A 12,931-nucleotide genomic window follows, 5' to 3' on the forward strand; every position below is an offset into this window, starting at 1 on the left:
CTCAAGCTCTAGACAGTGGGGCCATGGAGAGTCAGGCTCCAACCTGCACGTCTACTGGCCTTGGTGACATCGGGAGCTCTGTCTTCTTGTGGAGCAGAGTGATGGGCAGAATCCGGCCGCTGGCCTCACTGAGAATGTGTTGCATTTTTAAGCTCAGGGACACGGAGCCAAAGGCGGCAATGCCTAGGAATTTCACCTGGCGTCCTTAGATCAAACTGACCCGGAGGCGGGTAAGTAGTGGGAGAGACTTGCCAAGCGAAGAAGCACCCACCGGTGTTGGCCCCTGACTTTGATCAATTGCTGGACAAGGCTGATGTGGAAATGGAGCTCAAAGCCAAGAAAGAGGAATGCCTAGAAAACTCAGTCTTGAAGGAAGAAAATCTGGTCATGTGGTTTTCCATCCAAAGTTCCTGCTCTGTGTTCAAGGTTCCACTGCAGACACCTGTGAAAGCCAATGTCAGAACAGCTGGACAGAAGAACAGCTGGACAGAAGCAATGCTTTTGACGTCTATTAAGAAACAAACAGAGCCCCCTCTCCCTCTGACACGTGCGCAAGTAAGAGACTCAGCGCGTGCAGGAGCAGAAGGACGGAGGCATCTTCTCACGTTCACGCGCAGCTTCAGGCCGTGCTGCAGCCAGGCCGGCCGCCTCCTCGGTCAGGCCTGTGTGACGTCTGCAGCTGCCACAGGCTGCGCCACCAGCGGCTGTCACTGCCGGTTTGGTCCATGTTTACCTTCCCTTCTTAGCCCTGCAGCCATTTGAGTTGGGGACCCTTTTAATGCCGTTGTTTTCTAAATACTGTTTGACCTTTCTTCAGTGTTGAAAATAGTTCTGATTTAGCGAGAAGTGAAGTGATCACCGTGTTTTAATTTTCCGACTGGCCTCTGTTGCGTCATTCTGAGCCTCTGCAGTGCTCACGCTGCCAAGCCCCGCGCCCACAGGCTGGAGCGCTGCCCAGCCCCACTCCGGCTCAGAAGTGCGTTATCAGTTGCGGAGTCTACTGGATTCTTTCTTTTCTTAAATTTAATTTGATCAATACACAATGGTTGATTTTTGTGTCCTTCACTGAATCCTCCCTTCCTCCTCCCTCTCCCACTTCCTGCCCGTTAACATCGTGTCTGTTCTTTTGTCTTAACAGCTTCAAGGAATTGTGATCGTTGTGTCTTCTTCCCGCCCACCCCATTTGTTTGTGTATTTCTTTATTTATTTTTAGCTCCCACAAATAAGTGAGAACATGTGGTATTTCTCTTTCTGTTTCTGACTTATATCACTTACTATAATTTTTTCTAAGTCCATCCATGTTGCTGTGAATGGCAGTATTTTCAACCACTTAATGCCTCCCCAAGAACCAAGTAACGCATTTGGCACAGAATATATTAGGTCCTGCCCGAATTACTTTTACATCCTCCTACAGGATGTAAACATAGACTTGTTTTATGTTTTTGTTTTTCACAAGCTATAGCTGAAAAGAACAAATCCCAACCATGAGAACGGTCAGTACCTGGTAGGAACAGGGCACTGAAGAACCACCTCTGATGGGACATGAGAGGGGGGTGGGGCGGGCTGGGCCTTTTGCTGTCACTAACTGAACACACAGGGATGAACCTATTTCGAGAATCCATGCCACGTGAGTACTACACTAAGACACTACAGTATATTCAGGAATGCTACTGGGGGAAAAACAGCCTCACTGATAATTTAATTATTTAAGTTTAAAAATAAGTTTTACAAGAGTACTAGAAAGTAAGACTGTGAAACTTATAGATCAGTATCAAACTGGCAAGAAACCATCTAAACATATTTTCAGTGGATCATTTTCTTTTGTGTCCAGCTTTAACAAGAGTACTTTCAAAAAAGACCATCTACAGCATACATGTCTTTATAGAGTTCATTTTTGTAGTTTGTCAAATTTCTCTTTTCTAAATTGTGACTAAGCACAATGCATAGAAATATAGGCACACAGAAACATGCCAAAATATTAAAACGACATTAGCCTCATGAGGTGCCATGGAGTCAAGGATTACTTCAAGTCATTCTGTCTCATTTGGGTCTTTTTTTTTCTCTCCTACTTCATGATTACCTCTGTTTTCATCCTTTCTCTTAGTTTCTTCCTATCCCCTTTCTTTCTTCTTTAAAGATACTGTTTCTAACTGACAAGTGCATCATGACCCACAGATTGTACAAAACACAGGGGTGCTGGAAGCCAGAGCAGCCTCCCTCCCCCCATGTTCATGAGCTCTGTGGATAAAGGCAGCCCCGTTTCTACAAAACACGGGATCAGTCAAAACAGCAGACGTGCACTGGGAATACTCAGAGACAGCGTTTTACTGAGCTGTGTTGACTAAAGATACATTCATTAACACCACATTGAGTGTTGCAGTGGGCTGAATTATGTCCCCCCAAAACTCATTGGTTTGAATTGTGTTCCCCAAGTTTTATGTATTAGAAAGCCCCCACTGTGACTGATAAGAGGATGGGAAATCCCATTATGGTAGTTGTAAGGTGGAGTCTTGAAGAGGTGATTGGATTGTAGGACCCTGCAGGAGTGAATGGATTAAAAATGGTGGTCAGGGGTGTGGTTCTGAGGGCTTTAAAAGAAGAAGAGAGTCTGTCTTTCTCTCTCTCTGCTCTCTCTGCTTCCACCATCTTGCAATGTGAAACCCCAGGGCCACTGTCACCACCACCAGATGGACTTTGGACTTCCCAGTCTCAGAAACTGTAAGCAATAAATTTCATTTTCATTATAAATTACCCAGTTCCTCGTACCTTGTTATAAGCAACATAAACGGACTAATACAAATGTCCAGGTTCATTTTAGACCTTAAGTCTTTAAGTGTTTTATAAAAAAGCTTTGAAATTTGTAGAACTGTAGAGTTTTGAGCTTTAAAAAATCTGCACATTTTTATATGCAATTAAAAATTATTTGTATTTTATTGTTTCATAGATGTATTTTCATTATCTTTTTTCTTTATACATATAAAAGTACTAAAATTATTAATAGCTTAACAATATTTTGTCTTACATTTACTTTAAAATACGACCAGGATAACTGGAGTTGATAGTTTAAAGTGAAAGGCAAATTAATGAGAATTGCTGAAGACTTGAGATGGTGACTTATGATGGACCTTAATATATGATTAATTCTGCTTTGTTAATATTTAACATTTTTGTAATCATGTAAATAATTAAAAAATTTCTGTGGGAGATGTCACATAATGCACATTAGTCACTTAGCATAATGAAAAATAGGCAAACATCTCACACCTTGTAGTGATCAATTTTGAGGTGCGGTATTTGATTTGGATGTCAAAGTTTGTTGTGAGTGAATAATCACAGTGCCTCTGTAGAACTGGGAATAGTCTTCTAATAGTGACTGCAGGTACAGACAGGGTACCACTGATAAACTATATCAGATTGCTTCTTTGAGTCATCTTTAATAAAGGATACTCTTAACACTGTGACAACACCATTATTTGCTTCTAACAGTCTGTGAGTCAGAACAGTGTTCTGTAAGTAACTATCATTGACTTCACTTTTCTGACCTGGTAAAATCAATCATCACATCCTTGTCCATTCAACCCCCTTACAAGATTCTGGGGTTATTTTGTTTTGTTGTGTTTTGCTTTATTTTGCATGTGTAGCCACTTTAAACATGTTCATATTACATCTGTGTCCTTGCCTCCAACCCTACCTTTAATATTCATTGAAATGGACAAGAAATAGGTTTGGTTTTCACAGTCTGTGACTTGGTTTTTGAAAGTTAGAGATAACTTTACTAATTTTTGCCATGTTTGTTTTTGAAAACATTTATTGGATATAATTTATGTAACATAATGATCACATGTTTTAATTCCAAGCTTTACAACCTATTTGCAGAGTGTGGTAACCGCATGCATAATCTAACTTTACAATGTTTTCATAACTCACCACCCAAGCCCTAGAAAATTATTAATCTATTTTCTGTCTCTGTAGATGAACCTTTATGAAAATTTCTTATAAACAAAATAATAAATTTTGTTTTCTCTTTGGTCTGGTTTCTTTCATTTAGCTTAATGTTTCTGAGTTTCTTTTCTGTTGTAGCAGGCGTCATTACTTCATTCACTTTGACTGGGGAATAGTATTCTATTGCACGGGGATATCACATGTTACTTCCTTTCTCCGAGTGATGGACATTTGGGTTGTATTTACTTTGGACTATCATCACATAGTGGTGCTGTGAGCATTCACCTAGTTGTTTTGTGTGGTCATAGATTTTCATTTTATTTGGGTACATACAAAGGAGCAAAATTTCTGGGTCATGCAATGATTTTATGTATAATATTTTTAGGAATTGCCAAATTGTTTTTCAAAGAGGCTGTATTATTTTACATTTTAATTTTCAATATATGTGAGTTTTATGTCCTCTGTATCTTCCCACACTTGTCACTGTCTCTGTGTTATACCTATTATTTTGATTTGCATGTCTCTAATGATTAATGATATTGAATATATTTTCACATGATTATTTGAAATTTCTATATCTTCTTGTTAAAAATGTCTATTCAAGTCTTTTGCCCATTTTTATAAGTTGGTCACCTATCTTTTTTTTTATTGACTTAGAGGAATTCTTTATATTTATCCTGCACACTAGAACCTAATAAGTTAAAGAATTTGAACTATTTTCTCTCATTTGGTGACTTGTCTTATTATGTTCTTCATGGTGTGTTCTGAATAAGAAAAGTTTTTAAATTTTAGGAAATGCAGTTCATTAATTTGTTTTTTTCATTTCCTGATTGTGCTGTTGGTGTAATACCTAAGAAATCATGGCCTAATTCACAGTAACAACAATTTACTCCAATATTTCTCTAAGAATTTTATAGTTTTATCTCTTACACTCAGGTACACTTTCCAGTTTTCCTTCATTTTTAAAATATGACTTATGTTAGGCTTTCAACTTTATTCTTTGGATGTGGATATCCAATGATTTCAGCATACTTTGTTGGATAGATGGTTCTTACCTCATGGAAATTTATTAGCACCTTTGTCAAAAATCAACTTATCATAAATGAAAGTGTTTCTTACTGGACCTTTATTTCTATTCCATTGAGCTATGTGGATCTAACCCTATCCTAGTACTTCACTGTCTTGGTTAATGTAAATGTGCGGTAAATTTTTTATCTGGAAATGTGTCATCTCACTTTGTTTTTCTCTTTCAAGGTTGTTTTGGGTGTTCAGTTGCCCTTGCATTTTTATATAAAGTTCAGGGTGAGCTTCCCAATTTCTGTAACAAAGACAACTGGAAATTTTAAGGGACTGTATTTAATTTTTTGATCAATTTGTGGAGAATTGCCAACTTGTAAACTATTAACAATATTAAGCATTGTTATCCTTGAACATGGAATGTCTTTCTATTTATTCAGTTCCTCTTTATTTTTTTAATGAAGTTTAACGTGTGTGTGTAAAAGACTTGCATTTGATTTTTAAAATTTACTCCTAAATATTTCTATTTGATACTATTATGAATAGAATTGTTTTCTTAATTCTCTTTTTAGATTGCTTGTTGCTAGTATATACATATACAATTGAATTTTGTATCTTAGTCTTGTATCCTGTGACCTGGGTCAAGCAATTTATTGGTTCTAGTGGGTTTTAGCAAATTCATTACAAACATTTATATTCAATTTTATTTCATATGCAACAATAGACAATTCTAGTTATTTTCCAATACGAAGATTTTGTTTATTTTTCCTGTGTAATCTCTCTGCATGATACCTGCAGTTTCATGAGGAATAGAGTCATACAGTGGACGCAATTGTCTTTTTTCCAAATGCCAAGATACAATGCCCAGTCTTTTACCACTATGATGTTAGCTGTAGATTTTTCACTGACTCCCTTTATCAGGTCATGGAAGTTTTCTTGCACTTCTAGTTTCCAGGGAGCTTAAACATCAATGGGTATTAGATGTGTCAAATGTTCTTCTGTGACTATTAAAAGGATCATTGTCTTGTTATTTAATCTATTAGTTTTGTGGTTTGCATTGATTGATTTTTGGATAAGTTAACGTTGTATTTGTGTAATAATCCCATTTGGTCGTGGTGTATAATCATTTACATTTGTTTCTGGGTTTAATTTTCCAAAATTTTTGTAAGAATTTCTGTATGTATATTCTTCAGGGATATCCATCCGTAGTCATCTTTACTTGTGATGCTTTTGACTGGATTTAGTATTAGGGTAATACTGGCCTTCTAGAGTGAATTGGAAAGGGTTCCCAATAGTGCTCTTCTATATCCTTGAAAGGTTTGTGAAAAGTTGTCATTAATTATTTACTGTATTTTTAGTAGAATTTACCACATAAGCCATGTGGAGGATTTTTAATGAATTGAATTTCTTTACTTGTTATATTTATATTCGTATATTCTATTTTTTCCTGAGTTTACTTCGAAATCTGTGCCTATCAAGGCATTTATTTCTAATAGGTAGTATTTCATGTTTTTGGATTTTCTAGGTAGTTGACATGGAAGATCCAGAAAGTTTAATGTAGAAGAATAAGGTGTTTCTGTCATCATTGAATGACCCAACATTTCCTCCGTTGTAGAATGAGCGACATGACTGTAACTTCTGTACTCAATACTCATATCTATTGTGTGAGTCAAATGAATTATTTATTCTAAAAGAAACTAATGAAGTTTGCCATCTGACTTCAGATTTTATTAAGAAACCACAGTGAGACTGCCTCCTCTTCATCAATATTTAGATAGGACAAAATATTTTGATGAAAACAAATAAATGATATAGTAAATAATACATTGTATTAACAAATGAAAATGTAATTAATCAGATTGGTAAATATGTATTTAGTTCATTCACTGTCTTAGTCACTATTCTAAGTCATTCATATATACAGATTGAATACCTAATAGTTTAAAATGTAGAACACAATGATTCATGGGCAGTGACACATTAACACATTTATAATCATATTAGGTGACATTGAAAGGATCATAGAAATAAAAATTTTTGTTATATAACACAAATGAACATAGATAATGTTAAATAACTTTATTTAGAAAGATTGACTAATGAGGCATAGTGACAAATGGACAGATTATTCACCAGTAAATATGGGATAGGCATTATTTTTTAATACCAGAAAAAAAATTTAAATGGTAAGGTTTTAGGTCTAAAAATGCCATTAATGTCATAAAAACTGAGATCAAACAGCTTTCATTTTCTTTTTTTTTTTATTTTATTTTATTTTATTTTTATTTTTTTTTTTGTCGTTTTTTCGTGACTGGCACTCAGCCAGTGAGTGCACTGGTCAGTCCTATATAGGATCCGAACCCGCGGCGGGAGCGTTGCCGCGCTCCCAGCGCAGCACTCTACCAAGTGCGCCACGGGCTCGGCCCAAACAGCTTTCATTTTCTAGGCACTGTGAAATGACTATACAAACTATGATTTAATGTAATATCACATTACATTAATGTAATAAGTGTATTAATGTAATAAAATTAATATAATAAAACACATTAATGTAATAAAACAACCAGTAATATCTAGTCACATACAAATTTTATGTAAGATCTTTTTATTAACTTCTTTTAAAATTTTTATTTATGGGCCGAGCCTGTGGCGCACTCGGGAGGGTGCTGCGCTGGGAGTGCGGCGACGCTCCCAGCGGCCGCGGGTTCAGATCCTATATAGGAATGGCCGGTACACTCACTGGCTGAGTGCCGGTCACGAAAAAGAAAAAAAAAAAAAATTTTTATTTATTATCAGTATATTCATTCTCACAAATCATGGTATTTCTTTATGCCCTTTACCTGACTGAGTTGAACAGAAAATCCAACTGAGATTATTTTTAGAGTCAAGAAAAATTGCTAAAAATAAAGTGTGGTGATTTGAGCCAGAAGACCTGAGTTCAGGTAAATAATTTTAATCTATTGGTTTAGTATTTTATAGAAATAGCAATTCTGGCTGTAAACCAGAACTGTTAATTGCAGTGGAGTATATATTTTTAGAAATTTGTATAAAACATTCTGCTCCTGATTTTTCTTTCCTTTTTTCTCTTTTAAAGGATTACTTCCCTCTTTGGCATACTTACTGCCGTGTGTCCTCATGACAGGTGGCGTCTGTTCCTCTGTTTTCCTCCCCTCCTACTCTCCCTTAAACTCCTTAACCATTCTCCTCGTGGATGACTGCCAAATGCAAATCTGTTTATGTAACTTGCCTGTTCTTACAGGACCTTATTATTTATACCCTGTGGTTTGGAAAGTGGCAGTGTTCACCCTGGGGTGGACACAAGCATTTTTTTTTTTTTTGCATATTCAAAAACTGTTTTTGTGTTTGGCTCATGCTTTTAATTTGCAAGTAATTTAAAATCAACAATCAGTGCATCGGATTTTTGGTGTTTGATTTAGGTCAAATTGCATTTATCCCATCACCTAGACATGGTGCTGTGTGTAGTTCCGTTAATAGGTTGTGAGTTGTTTGTGCCCTTCTGACTGGACTTTTGCTGTTTCCTCATATGCCTTACATGGAAGGGCTGAGCACCTTTGACATTTCAGTGAACTGCAAACTGAACACAGAATAGAACTATATTTTCTCATTCTTTCTTACCCCAGTCTATTTTGAACTTTGTTCAAAATTAGTTTATCTAACACATTTTTTCAGGTATGTGTTTTTATACAAGGTCATTAGCCCTTTGGAGGATTCGAATTTTATTCATACATTTATCTGGAGCAAGAATGATGGTCTAGATCTGTAAAGTGGCTTTCTAATACTATTTTTTTGAAATTAATAAATTATTACAGTTGCAGAATATTCCTGTTGTGATTTTTTTTTCTTCTATCATAAGGAATACAAAGAAGCTGTGCCTTCTGTAAGATACATACGAAACACACATACACAGAATTGTGAACTCCCAGATTTCTGTTTTGTGAACCAGGTCTGGTGACTTGAGAAGAAATGTGCTGTTACAGGGTTTGGTGTCTTTTGGTGACATTGCTGTGGACTTCACCTGGAGGAATGGCAGGACCTCAGTGATGGTCACAGCAACCTGTTGTCACTGGGTGAGTGAAACTCTTCAGTGTCAGGAACAACACTTTCTTCTTTTATGATAAATATAGGAACCACTTATAAGATTTAATGCTATTTAGGTAAGATTTTATTCCATAAAGAACTTGAGTCATTTCCCCCAATGAAATTTACAAATTGGCCCCATCATTTTATAGCATCTGAAGCCAAGTTCTTGTCACCCTTCCAAGGACCTGACTTAGCAATTTTGCAACGTCCTCTGTTATTTTTCATTAAAGGGCACTGCACTACCAAACCTGAGTTGATCTTCAAGTTGGAGCAAGAAGCAGAGCCATGGATGATAGAAGAATCCCCAATTCAGAACCTACAAGGTCAGTGCATGCTGTGCACTGAGGCTCAGAAAAGTAAAGCCCAGTACATGTTGATCCTGTCCAGCTCTTCTGAAAATATTTTTAAAAGGTTTCAAACCAGAGAACAGCTGGCCTGCTTAGAAACTCATTGTAGGGAATATAGAATAATTTAGTCAGGCTCCCTTGGCTCAGGTCTGGCTGCGGGTCAAGCAGCACATTTCTTGTGAACAAGTTGTGTGGGTGGAGTTAGTGCGCATGTACACCAATGTATCATTTTAGTTTTGTAGCTATTGTGTGTTCTGCAGTTTGCAAGCAGAGAGCTCAGTCTAACAATAGAGCATGTTTACTCTGCTGGCAGCTGCTCAGTTTCAGTTTTACTTTGGACCTTGACAGTAGTAGTTGAGTTTCTGAATTTCTCCTTTGGACTGTTTAGCTCTTAGACGTGAGTGTGCTGAATAAAGACTATTCCTTCTTCAACCAAGGCTCCAAGGACCTTTTTGCTGGTTACCTAGCTCACAGACCTGCGTGTGAAGGGTTTGTGAATGGGCTCGAGGGGTCTGTGAGCTCAGACCCAGCCCTAGCTCTACAACTGGCATCATTGGCAGGATTATGCCACACACTCTTGCATTGTATAATCTCCGAAGAGGGCTCTCACACTTACACACTCATCATTTATTTTAATGAATATCTTATATGCTTCCCCAAATCTAACCTCTACCTTTCTCTTTTTAGACCTCTTTCTTTACTCTGAACTTTTATCAGTATTCTTGGTAGCTCTCTTTTTCTCCATTATCATGGAGTTTTCCTTCATATTTTTTTATTCCACATTTTTCTACTTGGAACTGAATATATGAAACTGGGTAATTTATAAGGAAACAAAATTTATTTTTTATAGTTTCGTAGGCTGAGAATCTCAAGGTTGAGGGGCCACATTTTGGGAGAGTCTTCTCGATTGTGGAGACTCTCAGCAGAGTCCACAGTTGGTGCAGTGTATCACAAGGTGAGAGTGGCAAAAGTGTGTCCACATGCTGTGTAAAGCCACCAATCTACCCCGTGATAACTCATTAAATCATTAACCCATTATTTCAAAAACAGATTAATCCACTCATGAGGGCATGTTCTTCACTATCTAATAGCCTCCCAAAGGCCTCACCTTTCAAATGCCAGTTAGGTTTCCTATACTCTTAACACTGTTACACTGATGATCAAGCTTCAATATGAGTTTTTGGGGGGAATATTTAAACTATAGCACAGACATTTATTTATGCATACGCTTGTTTTTTAAACACATCTTAATTAAGCAGGTTTTAAGCACTGTTAGTTTTACAGTTGTACTTAAAACAGCAATGAACTAAATAATGTCTCTCTTTCATAGAGTTTACATTCTGATGAGAGAGAAACAAGAAAATAATATACGTTAAGTAATTGTATTAGAAACACGAGGAATTTATAACCAGAGTGAGAGAGACTGAAAAAAGGGTAGTGGGAATTTAGGAAGGATGTTCAGAAAAGGCAGTTTTAGGAAGATTACCAAGTGTCTACTTTGGTGTAGTGTCAGATCAACTTAACTCTTCCAAATTTGACTGATAAAATGTACCCAAGTACAAAAGATAGATTTTAGAGTGGACGTCACTATTGGAGGTACAAATTTGTAATTGTGACTTAAAGTTGATGTTTGGAGACATACTTACAGCAGAGGTTACTTAGACGGTTGATAAGAAAATGAGAAACATCAAGAAGTGAGCCTTGTGTACAATGAATCAGAACTTATGAAGCTTAGAACACAGCATAGGAGCCTGGAAAGGAGCCACTGGACTTGAAAGGAGAATCAGGACATTGTAGGTCCCAAGGTCAAGTGAACCAAGCGTTTTAAATACAGGGGCTCAGATTTGTTGGGGGGAAGTGGAATTTGAAGTTAGCATTTTCCCCTTGTTTGTGAAAATTATTCTAAAACAACAAAGATAAAGAAAAATGTACAGACTGTATTTTTCACAAAAGTGGGAGACAGCTGAAATGTCAGTGCACAAATTGAAAACCTTCAGAAGCAGTGAATTATAAAGCAGAGGTGTGTGCACCAGAAAATGGGGGGAGAATGCCAGCTGAACTCAGAATGAGCTAGAAAAACAATTTCAAAGATTGTTGGCACAGCCAGAGTTGAAAACCAAATGTTTTACATTTGCAGAAAGGGGGTTCCCAGAGTGGTGGAAAGAGATTTTAGAGAGGCAGAGATAGTGAGGTTAAGTGAGAAATTTGTAGGAAGCTGTCTTTATCTAGTGTTGGGGAAAGGAGATATTTTATTTGAAAAATCCCACAATGCCTATAGCCATTTCCTAAGGAAGAATGAAAACTACATGAATGTAAAGAATGTAGAAAGTCTTTCTACCATAAATCACACCTCAATGTACATCACAGAACTCACACAGGTGAGAAACCATATGATTGTAGTTAATTTGGAAAATCCTTTCATGAGAAGTCAAAACTCAGCAGTCATCAGAGAATTCACATAGGTGAGAGACCATATGAATGTAAAGAATGTATGAAAACTTTCTAAAGTCACATCTCAGTGTACATCAGAGGACTCGCACAGGTGAGAAACCATGTAAATGTAAATAATGTAGAAAATGTTTCTGCTGAAAATCACACCTCTATAGACATAGAATTCTCACAGGAAAAAGGACCTATGAATGTAATGAGGGTGGAAAAATCTTCAGACATAATTCAAACCTCAACACACATCATAGAATTCACACAGGTGAGAATCCACATGAATTTAAGGAATGTAGGAAAACTTTCTAAAGTAAATCTGACCTCAGTGCATATCAAAGAACTCACACGGCTGTGAAACCATATGTATGTAATGAATGCAGGAAATCTTTCTACCAGAAATCAAACCTTACTAGACATGAATGCATTCACATGAGAAAAGTCCCACGAACGTAACAAAATGGAAAAACCTTTCACCAGATGTCACAGCTCAGGATGGATCAGAGAACTCAGATAGAAGAGAAAATCATTATTATTCATAGGGGAGTACTTTGAGAACCTTCTATGGACACCAAAATCTGTGGATGCTCAAGTCTCTTTTATAAAATAATTTACTGTTTGAGTTACATTCCGTTGTATACTTAACATCGTGTTTAGGTTACTTATAAGAATCAATACAATGTAAAAACTATATAAATGGTTATTGTAGTTATTTTTGGTATAATTTTTATAGTTGTACTTTTTTTTCAAATATTTTTGATCTGTGGTTGGTTGAATCCATGGATGTGGATCATGTGGACATGGAGGGCTGACTGTAGTAGATGTGGAAACATCTTTTATCAGAAGTCACACCCAAAGAGACATCAGAGAACTCACATAAGGGAGAAATCCTATGCAGCAGAGAGTGGCTATTATTTTCCCAGAAAGCACTTCCTTCCTTTCGCACAGACGGCATGCACACTCAGCTTCTTGTTATTGTGTGCATGACTGTGCAACGGAGCTCTGTTCAGGGGATTATGGGAACAAGTGACGAGCATTACTTTCTGGTCTTGCAACAACAACAAAATGTCCATGTCGTTCTTCAT

Source organism: Cynocephalus volans, chromosome 14 (assembly GCF_027409185.1).
Source record: "Cynocephalus volans isolate mCynVol1 chromosome 14, mCynVol1.pri, whole genome shotgun sequence".
In the NCBI taxonomy this organism is placed as follows: Eukaryota; Metazoa; Chordata; class Mammalia; order Dermoptera; family Cynocephalidae; genus Cynocephalus; species Cynocephalus volans.